This window comes from Rhinoraja longicauda, chromosome 19 (assembly GCF_053455715.1).
Source record: "Rhinoraja longicauda isolate Sanriku21f chromosome 19, sRhiLon1.1, whole genome shotgun sequence".
NCBI lineage: Eukaryota > Metazoa > Chordata > Chondrichthyes > Rajiformes > Arhynchobatidae > Rhinoraja > Rhinoraja longicauda.
In genome coordinates, this window is record NC_135971.1 from 2,628,320 (window position 1) to 2,641,429 (window position 13,110).

Here is a 13,110-nt window from a genome sequence, read left to right on the forward strand (position 1 = left end):
CGTCCCGGACACGACCCTCGTGACAGGAGACTCAAGGAGCAGATTCTAAAGGGAGCCGGGGTATCGGTGCGGGGACTGGAGTCCTTTAGCCACCGGTTGTCCTTGGCCACCCGGCACAAGGGGTGACCTTTCAGCCCCCGGTCAGCAGTGAGTGGGGGTGGTAGACACCGGCGGCGGGGACGGAGGGGGAGGGGAGGGGGGGGGGGGTGGGAGATCGCAGCTTCCCGCCCATCACGGGTCTAACACTTCTCCCTCTCTCTCCCCCTCTCCCTCAGGCACTGACCCCTCTACTGGGATGGGACTGTTTCACTGCGCTGTGTTGCTACTGCACGGGATCCTCACCTTAGTCCATGGTAATAACCACAACATCTTGTCTGATTGATATTTCTTTAATCTCATGGAGGGGTCTTCATGGAGTCAGAAGATTCATATTTTAAATCGCCCATTTTAATGCAGTTGTCCACTTCACTTAATACGATCAGGTGCAAGGTCCTTGCTCCCTCTGTGGGCGACGATGGGGACTGCAGGAGCAGGAGGCAACCTCATACTCATGGATAATCAAGTCAAGTCAAGTCAACTTTATTTGTCACATACATATAGCAGATGTGCAGTGAAATGAAAGCGGCAACGCCTGCGGATTGTGCTAAAACTACAAAACAGAATAGATTTTTTTTTAACACAAAATTACAGTAAATTAAATTAGTCCCTGGTGATATGAGAGTTAACAGTCCTGATGGCCTGTGGGACGAAACTCCGACTTATCCTCTATGATTTCACAGCGTGACACCGGAGACGTTTGCCTGACCGTAGCAGCTGGAACAGTCCGTTGCTGGGGTGGTAGGGGTCCCCCATAATGTTGCTGGCTCTGGATCTGCACCTCCTGATGTATGGGCCATGTATGGGCCAGGAAGCAGAGAGTGGGGACTAATGTATTTTTTCTCCCTGGGTGGGAAGATGTAAATAGTGGTGCCCCACGGGGATTGGTGTTGAGACGCCAACCTTAGATATAAAATAAATCGTGAACAGCCAGTGAAAATGATAATATCCTGGCTTCAGAAGGTCATCCAGTCATAAGTGATAGGAGCAGATTAGGGTCATTCCGCCCATCAAGTCTACTCTGCCATTCACTGAGCCCCCCCCCCCTTGATATTGAGGCAGTGCAGCGCAGGTTCATGCGGTTAATCCGTGGGATGACGAGACTGTCATATGAGGAAAGATTGGAAAGACTAGGTTTGTATTCACTAGTTTAGAAGGATGAGAGGGGATCTTATAAAGACGTATAGAATTATAAAAGGACTGGACAAGCTAGATGCAGGAAAATTTTTCCCAATGTTGGGGGAGCACGGAACCAGGGGTCACAATCTAATAATAAAGCGGAGGCCATTTAAAACTCTGGTGAGAGGGAACGTTTTCCCCCATAGGGTTTTGAATTTGTGGAATTCTCTGCCACAGAGGCCAGTGGAGGCCAAATCACTGGATGAATTTAAAAGAGAGTTAGATAGAGCTCTGGGGGCTAGTGGGATCAAAGGATATGGGGAGAAGGCAGGCACGGGTTACTGATTGTGGATGATCAGCCATGATCACAATGAATGGCGGCGCTGGCTCAAAGGGCCGAATGGCCTCCTCCTGCACCTATTTTCTATGTTTCTATGTTTTTACGTTTTCTTTCTAAACTTGTGCCGTCAAACGCTTGTTTCCTGGGATCATTCTGAGATACCACTTCTGGACTCTCTCCAGAGCCAGCTCGTCCTTCCGCTGTTCTGGTGCCCAAAATTGCTCACAATTCTCCAAATGCGACCTTACCAGTGCCCTCGAGAGCCTCAGCATTACATCCCTGTTTTTGTATTCAAGCCCTCATGAAATAAATGCTGTTGGTCTTTGTGCGCACAGAACGATGCAACTTTCCTGATGTTAATTTTGTTTTCTATTTTTACATTATTGATTCCTTAAATAATTGTGTTTTCAATTATTTGCATTGATCCCCAGGTGAATTTGCCGTAATTGTACCGGGTGATGGTGGTTTTGCAGCCACTGTAGGTGGAGATGTGCTGTTCGAGTGTCAGCTTGTGCCAGATATATTGACCAGCGACATGGAGGTGCAGTGGAGGAAGTCAGGTCTGGCCTCGCCAGTCCTCGTGTACAGACATGGAGAAAGTGACGCCCACGCTCAACACCAGGATTACAGAGCAAGGGCCCAACTGTTTAAAGATGAACTGGCCAAAGGGAACATTTCCCTCAGAATAATGAACGTAAGGAGGCTTGATGAAGGGGAATATACATGTTCAGTTACAGACAGAACTGAGAATGAAGCATCTCCAGCTCAACTGCGAGTTCAAGGTGAGTAAGTAAATGCATTGATATTATTAACTTTAAAGGAATGTTTACTTTAGAGATACAGCGCGGAAACAGGCCCTTCGGCCCACCACACCGACCAGCGATGCTGGCACATTAACACTATCCTACACACACTATCGATAATTTACACATACACCAAGCCAATTAATCTACAGACCCGTACGTCATTGGAGTGTGGGAGGAAACCGAAGAACTCGGAGGAAACCCACGCAGGTCACGGGGAGAACGTACCAACTCCGAACAGACAACACCCGTAGTTGGGATCTCCTTCCCACCACACTCTCCAGGGCCCAGTCATTTACCATGTAACCCCACCTTGGATTTATTTACTGAAATGCTGAAAACACTCAGCAGGACAGGCAGCGTCTGGGGAGAGAGAAGCAGAGTTGATGTTTCAGCTCAAAGACTTTTCATTGGAACAAGAAATCATTGTAAATTGTATAAGTATTGTTGCAAGAGGGTTTGGCACCTTGAACAAAATGCTGTCTGGTCGAAGTTGCTATTCTTCCTGACTATTGTTATTTCTACATCTGTCACTGATGCAGTTTTGGGGAGTAAGCCCCGGATTCAGTTGCTGGGATACCAGGGAGATGGAATCCAGCTCGTGTGTAAATCCGGTGGATGGTATCCTGGACCAGAGATGGTGTGGAACGGCGAGGATGGACAGGTTTTACCACAAGCTGAAACAAGATACCATGAAGATACAGAAGGTCTTAAAAATGTGGAGAGCCAGGTGACAGTAACGAGGCAGTCAACGAACAAGTTCAAGTGTGTTGTTGAGAACAAACGATTTAACTTAAAAAATGAGGCAATCGTTAAGATATCAGGTTGGTAAACATTTCTGTTTGATCATTGAAGTATGAAGAGATTTATATTCCATTGAAACCTCGACTGCCCAGAATGTTCACTGAGGTATTCACATGTTTCTCACTGACGGTTCAGCCACATCTCACTTCTGTCGGGAAATTATCACTGATTTTTTAAGAAAGTTTAATGTATGCGCCGATCCTGCTGCTTTACAGCCTTTTAAATCTGCATCATAATTAATTCTTAATTGTTAACTGCATGTTAGGCAGTGAAGAAACCAATTGAATGTTGGCCTTCATAACAAGAGGAGTTGAGTATAGGAGCAAAGAGGTACTTCTGCAGATGTACAGGGCCCTAGTGAGACCGCACCAGGAGGACTGTGTGCAGTTTTGGTCTCCAAATTTGAGGAAGGATATTCTTGCTATTGAGGGCGTGCAGCGTAGGTTTACTAGGTTAATTCCCGGAATGGCGGGACTGTCGTAAGTTGAAAGACTGGATCGACTAGGCTTGTATACACTGGAATTTAGAAGGATGAGAGGAGATCTTATCGAAATGTATAAGATTATTAAGGGTTTGGACACGTTAGAGGCAGGAAACATGTTCCCAATGTTGGGGGAGTCAAGAACAAGGGGCCACAGTTTAAGAATAAGGGGTAAGCCATTTAGAACTGAGATGAGGAAAAACTTTTTCAGTCAGAGAGTTGTAAATCTGTGGAATTCACAGAAGGCAGTGGAGGCCAATTCTCTGAATGCATTCAAGAGAGAGCTAGATAGAGCTCTTAAGGATAGCGGAGTCAGTGGGTATGGGGAGAAGGCAGGAACGGGGTACTGATTGAGAATGATCAGCCATGATCAAATTGATTGGCGGTACTGGCTCGAAGGGCCGAATGACCTCCTCCTGCACCTATTGTCTATTGTCTAATGTCTATTGTTTGTGTTGTCATTTGTGAGCGGAGCACCAAGGCACATTCCTTGTATGTGCACATACTTGGCCAATAAACGTATTCCTTCATTCATCTGCATGAAAGGCCAACTGAGTGCACAACTTGTCCAAACAGGTTTGACATCGACACAAACTCTTTTAAATCCATGACGCTCTCCTGAAAGGTCTTAAATGGACAAACCATGAGGACTGACAGAACATTGTCACGCACGGTCCTGTCACATTGACCACATGGGAACCATTGACGCCGCTAGGACTGGGATGAACGTTCTCCTGATGGAGCCGTCATGGTCCGATTACAAAGCAGAACCGTGAAGGGAACGGTGTCTGGATGACTACCCGAGACATGTGGAAATTGGCACCGGGCGAATGGGGTCATGCAGTTGCCATAGGGGTCCATAATCATTGTGGGGGAAATGGGCTCCAAGTCGTCAGGCAGTGGCCCCAGTGCGGGGGAAAGAGGAATCAGTTCCATTGGGTTGGGTTCACTTGAATCACCCTGACACCAGTGTCTGAGTGAATCACAAGACTGTGAATGTAGATGAAGCTTTGATCTGAATAGTTGTGGGGACGCGGTATAAACAGAAGCGTCACCTCCAACGTTGTATTTTCATGACTACCCCGAATTGAAGGCTCTCTGTCCAAGTCTACAAGGGTAATAATAATAATAATAATAATAATAATAATAATACATTACATTTATATAGCGCTTTTCATATACTCAAAGACGCTTTACAGGGATTTAGACAGAAGGTGGGGTGACCTTCAGTGGTTGAAGGCAGTACTGAACAGGTGAGACTTCAGTGATGTTTTGAATGTGGTGAGTGTGGTGAGTGTGTAACCCATGAGTATCTAATTGCCCGCCACTGTAAACTTCCATCCAGTCGCTGCTCTGCCCGCTGGGAGAGCGAGGTTCCACGTGTGCCTGTCGGGATGCACCACATTGCAAACCGCTGCTGCCACCCCATGGAAGGGAGGACCAACAATCTGTGGCGTTGTCCGGCATGGACCATGTTGGGGCATCATCTAGACCAAGTGGCTGGCTCCTCCCACACGCACCAAAATTCATCCTGGGAATTACATTAAAAGCCCAAGTGAAGATATATATTGTTACAGATATATACAGTATATATGCTCGTACATAAACTGGTATATATATGTATATATGTGTATATATGTATATGTAATGTATATGTATGTGTATTTGTATGTATATGTGCATGTGTGTATATGTGTGTGTGTGTATGTGTATATGTGTGTGTGTGTGTCTATGTGTGTGTGTGTATGTGTGTGTGCTTATGTGTGTATGAGTGTATGTGTGCATGTGTGTATGTTTGTGTGTGTGCGTGTATGTGTGTGTGTATGTGTGTATCTGTGTGTGTGTGTATGTGTGTGTGTATCTGTGTGCGTGTATCTGTGTGCGTGTTCGTGCGTGTGTGTGTGTGTGCAGGTGTGTGTGTGTGCAGGTGTGTGTGTGTGTGCAGGTGTGTGTGCGTGTGCAGGTGTGTGTGTATGTGTGCGTGCGTGCGTGCGTGTGTATGTGTGCAGGTGTGTGTGTGTGCAGGTGTGTGTGTGCGTGTGTGTGTGTGTGCGTGTGTGTGTGTGCAAATGTGTGTGCGTGCGTGTGCGTGCGTGCGTGTGCGTGCGTGCGTGTGCGTGTGTGTGAGACACTGTCACTGTCTGATTCACTGTCTTCACTCTGCAGATGAAATGTTCCCTGGCGTTCCTGACTGGGGTCCTGCCGCTCGTCCTCACCATTTGTCTTCTCATTGCCGCCAACGGTGCTGTGTTTTATTGGAACGTGAAACAAAACAGACGCATTAAAGGTGCGTTAAACAACAGCGTGAGATGCGGGTCAGGAAATCCCTGATTCCCAGTGTAACTTCAGTGGGAAACCAGAGCACTCTCCGCGGGAAACCAGAGCACTCTCCGCGGGCTCTGACCTTCCAGTGGTAATTGTTGCCCCTGGGCCTGGAGAGAGTATCAGTGGTCCGGGAGGCGGGGGAATGGGGTAAACGGGCAGATGTGACATCTGTGTGCGCACGTGGAACTTCCCTCATTGTGCTGCACTTATTTCCAGTGCCTCCTGACTCTGATGTTCATTGTCCCTGATGCTCGTTGTTTCAATGTAACACTGGTTTCCCCTTCCAGAGCTGGAACGGCGCAAATCCATCGTAGAACTTGGTAAGAATTTAGTATAGAAATATTCACAAAAGAGAAGGAATAGCGACACGGTGGCGCTGCTGGTAGAATTGATATCTCACAGCGCCAGAGAAATAGGTTCGATCCTGACCTCGGGTGCTGTCTGTGTGGAGTTTGCATGTTCTCCCTGTGACCGGTGTCCTCCGGGTGCTCCCACATCCCGAAGACGTGCGGGTTTGTGCGTTAATTTCAGTAATGCCGATGGAGTACAGGCCCCAATCAGCATCACTGGTGCCGAAGTGCAAGTGGTTGTGAGCCTCATGTATCTCGGTGTTAATATTCCCACTGATCTGTTGTGGACCAGGCAGAGTGAAGCAACAACCAAGATGCCACCCAATGTCCACTTGCTTATGAGACTGAGGAAATTCAGCATGTCCAGCCGGGATCACAAGAAATTGCTGATAGATGTGGATGCAGCCCAGTCCTTCACACACACCACACTCCCCACCATTGTAGATGTAGCCCAGTCCCGCACACACACCCCGCTCCCCACCATTGTATATGTAGCCCAGTCCATCACACACACCACACTCCCCACCATTGTAGATGTAGCGCAGTCCATCACACAGATTAAACTCCCCACAATTGGCTCCATCTACACTTCACGCTGCCTCGGAAACGCAGCCAACATTATCAAAGACTTGTCCCTGTCCCACCCCCAGTCGTTCATTCTTTTTCTTGCACCCGTCCGACAGGAGGTACAGAAGCTAGAAAGCGCGCACCACCAGACTCAGGTACAGCTTATTCCGCCCTGTTATCAGGCATCTAAATGGCCCTTCCATAAGCTGGGGCACAGTCCGATTCACCTCGACCCCATTGCGGACATTGGACATTGTCTGTGGAACTGATGCGCTACAATGCTGAGAACTACATTCTGCACTATGTATCTCCCCCTTTGCTCTACCTATTGGACTTGAGTTGGACTTGAAAGTATTTATGCATCGTATTATCTGATCCGATTGGATGGCATGCGAAACAAAGCTGTTCACTGTACCTCATCACACGTGACAATAATACACCGAAAACCCTAAACCGAATCCTGCCGTTGGTTTATTATTAGGAAGAAGGGTCTCGACACGAAACTTTCTTCTCTCCAGAGATGCTGTCTGTCCCGCTGAGTTACTCCAGCTTTCTGTGTCTATCGTTGGTTTATTATTGCTCCTTGTACTCAGACACAGTGAGAATATTTTGGCTATGTTTTATCCCATTAAATCATCATATTATACATGAATGAGATCAAGCCATATACGTCCAACAGGTAGAGCAATGGGAATGATACCAGAGTACAGCCGTGGGACAAGCATACTTACATCCTGCTCCCCAGTGACTTCCCTACTCGGCCATAGCTGTGTTAGTAGGTGTATTGGGGACCAGAGACACCCACGTGGTGGAGCAAGGTCATGGCGTGGCGTGTACCTACACCGTGACACAGCAGGGCAACACAGGCAGGGATTCACGCAGTGGGAGGTTAAACCCAGGCTAGCACCTTTAATCTGTTGCTCGAATCCTTAACATAGAAACATAGAAAATAGGTGCAGGAGTAGGCCATTCGGCCCTTCGAGCCTGCACCGCCATTCAATATGATCATGGCTGATCATCCAACTCAGTATCCTGTACCTGCCTTCTCTCCATACCCCTTGACCACAAGGGCCGCATCTAACTCCCTCTTAAATATAGCCAATGAACTGGCCTCAACTACCTTCTGTGGCAGAGAATTCCACAGACTCACCACTCTCTGTGTGAAGAAATGTTTTCTCATCTCGGTCCTAAAAGACTGCCCCCTTATCCTTAAGCTGTGACCCCTGGTTCTGGGCTTCCCAAACATCGGGAACAATCTTCCTGCATCTAGCCTCTCCAACCCCTTAAGAATTTTATATGTTTCTATAAGATCCCAATAGACAATAGACAATAGACAATAGACAATAGACAATAGGTGCAGGAGTAGGCCATTCAGCCCTTCGAGCCAGCACCGCCATTCAATGCGATCATGGCTGATCACTCTCAATCAGTACCTCAGTCTTCTAAATTCCAGCGAGTATAAGCCTAGTCTATCCAGTCTTTCTTCATATGAAAGTCCTGCCATCCCTGGAATCAATCTGGTGAACCTTCTCTGTACTCCCTCTATGGCAAGAATGTCTTTCCTCAAATTAGAAGACCAAAACTGTACACAATACTCCAGGTGTGGTCTCACCAAGGCCCTGTACAACTGCAGCAGAACCACCCTGCTCCTATACTCAAATCCCCTCGCTATGAATGTGTCCTTAAAACAAACCTGGGCCTTTGTCCACTGATGCGTGTTCTGATGGACTTTATTCATGCCTTACCTTTCCTCTTTCTTTTTAGGACAATGGACACCCCTTGTTCAGTCAGGTATGTTCCTCACCCCTCCCCACCAAACACACGCACACACACACGCGCACACACACTCACGCACACACACGCATTCACACGCACACGCATTCACACGCACACACATTCACATACACATTCACACACACACATTCACACACACACACAGTCACACACACACACACATTCACACACACAATCATACTCGCACACACACACGCTCACACACACTCACAAACACACTCACACAAACACACACACACAAACACACACACACGCACACACGCACACACTCACACACACACAAACGCACTCACACACACACACTGCTGCATTGTAGTCTGGGTATCTCACAGGTTTTTCAACGAAACAAGTTAGGTGACCGGATTATTCTCCATCCTGATCCTGGGATGACCATAGAACTGTATGCACACAAGTGCATGAGGTTGCACGAGTCTGCGCGCGTGTGCATCGGTGTGCTGTACATGTTTGCCATGTTTTTGCCTCTTTCTCTCTTTCTCCCCCTCCCTTCTATATCTCATCCCGAAGGCAGTTCGTCGTTGTCTACAACCTCGTCCTGGCAGCTCCTGCCACGGCGCTGGTGCCAAACTGTAATGGCCCTGCTGTTCCTTTGGATCGATCAGCAACGTGGAGAGGGGGGACGTGCTGCATGGGCAACAGCCTGTCCTTCATGTGACATCGCCCAGGCTTGCATCCGACCACACATCTCTCACCCATGGTCAGCCATGACCGAGGGGGGCTCAGAATTTCCGGACCAAACCTGTCAATTTGTTTCCATCAGCTGGTGCAACCTGGGGAATCCCTTAAAATCCGGTCAGCTGAACTCTGGCAAAAACAGCATTTGCCATCAGCGGGTCTCAGTGTCCACATATCTGAGCTTTAGCTGTGGGATGGACTGGTGAGGAAATGTGGGCACGATATCCTACTAAACCGCAGAGATATATATGGTGGAGAGTGACTGTAGGTAACAATGTGAAGCAAAATGATCACCATGGTCAGCTTGTAGTGAAACCGCAGGGGGTCCACGGGAAGCATCTCTACACATTTAAAGCTCTTTGCTATGAAATTAATAGTAGATGAGATTCCAGCGAGTTTTCTTCAGTCTTGTTTGTTGTTTCTGTTTTCAGAGTGGAAGAGGATACTTGGCCACCAAGGTAAGATCTTGGTTTACGTGAGTGTGGTGTGCGTGTCTGTGTGTGACCGTGTGTGTGTGAGTGTAGAGTGTGTGTGTGTGACTGTGTGCATGTGTGTGCCTGTGTGTGTGTGAGTGCGCGTGAGAGTGTCTGTGTGTGTGTGTGACTGTGTGCCTGTGTGCCTGTGTGTGTGTGTGTGTGTGTGTGTGTGTGTGTGTGTGTGTGTGTGTGTGAGTGTGTAGTGTGTGAGTGCGTGTGTGTGGGACTGTGTGTGTGTGTACGTGATTGAGTGTGGGTGTGTGTGAGTGAGTGTGTGTGTGTTGTAGTATGTGAATGCTTGTCTGTGTCTGTGTGACTGCGTGTCAGTGTTATCTGCCAAAAGCACCTACAAGTGCTCTCGCTATAAGGGGGTTACACTGCATCAACTTATATCTCAAAGACTGACTTATTTCACTGCTGTGCTCACTGCTGAAGGGGTTAGGTGTCAATAATCACTATTCACAGCCGTGGGTCCTCCCTCCCACCCAAGACGCGGTCACTTCCAGCTAACGACGCAGAATAAACACAGTTATAGTTTTAAATGAAGCACGTTTAATTCTGAGGAGTAATTTTAACGGAGGTCATAGTTTACAAAGGATTTCCAAAACACAAGTATAATTCTAACAATTGAGGATAACATACCAATGAGTTGCGGAGGAACAAGCAGTTCATCAGTTATCATGGGTGACTTTAATCTACATATATTTTGGGCCTACTAAATTGGTAACAACACAGAGGAGGAGGATTTCATAGAATGTATACGGGATGGTTTTCTAAGCCAATATGCAGAGGAACCAACTGGAGGGCAGACGTCATAGACTGGGTATTGTCATGAGGAAGGATTCCTAATTTGAGGAAGGACATTCTTGCTATTGAGCGAGTGCAGCGTAGGTTCACCAGGTTATTTCCGGGATGGCGGGACTGACATATGATGGAAGAATGGGTCGACTAGGCTTGTATTCACTGGAATTTAAAAGGATAAGATGGGGATCTTGTAGAAACATATACAATTCTCAAGGGATTGGACAGGCTAGATGCAGAAAAAATGTTCCGCATGTTGGGGAAGTCCAGAACCAGGGGTTACATTTTAAGAATAAGGGGGTCGGCCATTTAGAACTGAGATAAGCAAAAACATTTTCACCCAGAGAGTTGTGAATCTGTGGAATTCTCTGCCACAGAAGGCAGTGGAGGCCAATTCACTGGATGTTTTCAAGAGAGAGTTAGATAGAGCTCTGAGGGCTAACGGAATCAAGGGACATGGGGAGAAAGCAGGAACGGGGTACAGATTCTGGATGATCAGCCATGATCATATTGAATGGCGGTGCTGGCTCGAAGGTCTGAATGAAATTTTCTGTTTCCATGATTAGATTCCTAACTCACTGAACAACAAACATCTTGAACCCCGGGCAGTTACTGTGCTAAAAATCTGAGTTGAGCAAAAAGCATTTGGACCTAAGGAGTGAACAAGCCTTTGGCTTGGAAAGTGAATATCCATCAGTGTGAGTGTGTATGTGTGCGTGTCTGTGCATATGTGTGTCTATGCATCTGTGTGTGTGTGTGCATAAGTGTGTGTGTGTATGTGTGCATACGTGTGTGAGTGTATGTATGTGTGTCTGTATGTGTGTTTGTGTGTATGTCTATGTATGTGTGTGTGTGTTTGTGTATGTGTGTGTGTGAATGTGTTTATTTCACAAAATGCTGGAGTAACTCAGCAGGTCAGCCTGAAGAAGGGTCTCGACCCGAAACGTCACCCATTCCTTCTCTCCCGAAATGCTGCCTGACCTGCTGAGTTACTCCAGCATTTTGTGAAATAAATACCTTCGATTTGTACCAACATCTGCAGTTATTTTCTTACACTACTGTGTGAATGTGTTTATGAGTGTGCGTGTGTGTATATGTTTGTATATGTGTGTGTGTGTCTATGTACGTGTGTGTGTCTGTGTGTGTGTGTGTGTGTGAGTCTATGAATGAGTGTGCGTGTGTATATGTTTGTGTCTGTGTATGTAGGTGTGTGAATGTGTTTATGATTGTGCGCGTGTGTATATGTTTGTGTATGTGTGACTGTGTGTGTGCATATGTACAAACGCACGCACGCACGCACACACACACACACACACACACACACACACACACACACACACACACACACACACACACACACACACACACACACACACACACACACACACACACACGCACGCGCGCGCACATACATGTATGTTACGAGTATTGTCCTCTTTGTACCGGGGGAGCAGAGGGGAGCATGAGAATGAAGCAGCGTCCCGACCTGAACGTGTTCTGTCATTTCCTTACACATGTGCTGCCTGACCCGCGGACTTCCTCCAGCAGTTTGTTTTTATTTCTCACCGTTCACCCAGTTCCCCTCCACTTCCACCCCGATTCGGAAACGCCGGGAAACATGTTTTTGTCCGTGGGATGTTGGCGGGCGGGAAATCCCCGGGATATCGTCCAGTTGTCCGCCCGCCTGTGCCCGAGGCCGAGAGGCCTCTCCCCCGGTCCCGGGGCCGCGCTGCCCGAGTCTCCCCCCGACCCCCGGGGATTCTCTGATTCTCTGCTTCTCCCCCCAGTCTCCGTCACCCTGGATGTGGAAACAGCGCATCCGGAGCTCGAGGTGTCTGAGGATCGGAAGAGGGTGAGACAGACCGGGATAGAGAGGAGTCTCCCTGACACCGGGAAGTGGTTTACAGTCAGTACATGTGTGCTGGGATCGTAGGGATTCACATCGGGGAGACATTACTGGGAGGTGGAGGTGGTGGGGAGTGAGGTCTGGAGTCTGGGAGTCGCCACAGAGTCTGTGGAGAGGGAGGGAGAGGTCGCACTGACCCCGGAGACTGGAGTCTGGAGCATCCAGCGGTGGTATGACAAGTTTGATGCACTCACCTCCCCTCCATCCCCTCTCCCCGCCCGTCCCATCCCCGGGAGGGTGGGAGTTTATCTCAGTTACGAGTCCGGGGCAGTTTCATTTTACGACGCGGACACCAAGTCCCATCTCCACACCTTCACTGGGAACAAATTCACAGAGAAACTTTATCCTTTCTTCTGGACTCTGCGTGGAAAGTGGCTGAGAATCTGTTCGGGATCCGCTCCAGGTGTGTAAAAGTGTCGGGTCTCGGGACCGTCGTCAGGGGCGGTGCTCAGGGGCTGTGGGGCAGAAACCCGGTGGACAACAGGTCGGCGCTGAACGGCTCCCATTTTAATCCCCAAATTCCAATAGACAACAGGTGCAGGAGGAGGCCATTCG

The 13,110-nt window shown here is 48.1% G+C and overlaps 1 pseudogene; it reads left to right on the plus strand.

The window, feature by feature from the left end:
• Positions 1-295: 295 nt before the first annotated feature.
• LOC144603006 (butyrophilin subfamily 1 member A1-like) lies at positions 296-12,966 on the plus strand (annotated as a pseudogene).
• Positions 12,967-13,110: the final 144 nt, after the last annotated feature.